Source organism: Adiantum capillus-veneris, chromosome 8, assembly GCF_014529385.1.
Source record: "Adiantum capillus-veneris isolate H3 chromosome 8, ASM1452938v2, whole genome shotgun sequence".
NCBI classification, from domain to species: Eukaryota; Viridiplantae; Streptophyta; class Polypodiopsida; order Polypodiales; family Pteridaceae; genus Adiantum; species Adiantum capillus-veneris.
The window spans coordinates 9,005,348-9,006,412 of record NC_140938.1 but is presented as its reverse complement, the minus strand read 5'-3'; the positions used below and the strand labels follow the sequence as shown (position 1 = coordinate 9,006,412).

The 1,065-nt window shown below is 39.3% G+C and overlaps 1 pseudogene; it reads right to left on the bottom strand.

The window, feature by feature from the left end:
- LOC147451639 (uncharacterized) lies at nucleotides 1-765 on the bottom strand (annotated as a pseudogene).
- Between the last annotated feature and the right edge of the window lie 300 nt (nucleotides 766-1,065).

Sequence of the window (1,065 nt, the reverse complement as noted above, 5' to 3'; positions counted from 1 at the left end):
TCATGGGCTTGAGTCAAAGATATCAGTAATCAAGAATTATGGGAGAAGACTTTGAGAAAATGGAACAATGTTAAGATCAATAGCCTTGCTATCTAGTTGAAATGATTCACCCACTCCATAGAGGCCAGAAGGTTGAATAGAAGGCTCAATTTCAATCGGACTCGCATCATTAGCATTGTTAAGAGGTATCTCCTCAATAGGGTTTGGGACAATTGTTGCTTGCAGTGGTAGGAGAGGCTCAATATACAAAGGCTCAATATGAAGAGGTCTTGCCTCGTTCAACGCATGGGGCGAAACAACTGTTTCAACATATGCTTCCTTCTTGATATTAATAGGCTCCACCACGGCTTGCTTGCGTACATAATCCAAAAGATAGCAACATAAGAAAACACCTCTACGAGTTGATAAAATGACTCTCAAACAAACACGCTTTTGCAATAATGAATGATCACGTGCAGAGTTCACAGAGTCGTTCAAATGAAACAATGTAGGTGCAACAGGCTTGTGAGGCCTATGAAGCTCTGCTTTGATCTTTTTGCGAGGTGGCAATGATGTGCATGCAGCTGGGGACGCGTCGATACATTTAGCACTCCAGATAGTAGTACCTTTTTTCAACCTTCGGAGCTCTGTAGAACATTAACGATGAGGACCTAATGCCTTCCATATATAATGAAAAATTCGATAATGATAGCTAGAAAGACAAGCACTCATTTGTCATACAAATTGTTCAAGATAACAACCTTTTCGTATGACTACTCCTTGCATATCAAAGCACCTAGAAGGCAGAGAGGTGCTTGCAATTATAGGAAGGCGGGTAATCATATGAGAGTGGAAAATGTTCTTGTGATACGGGTCTATGTGTATGTGTGTGTGTGTGTGTGTGTGTGTGTGTGTATATATATATATATATATATATATATATATATAGAGAGAGAGAGAGAGAGAGAGAGAGAGAGAGAGAGAGATTCAATGATTATGTGGCGAGAATGACGACATATTAAGAATCGTAGATGACATGACACAACACAAGATAATAATTCTTATGTTCTTATGTTATGCAGGTAG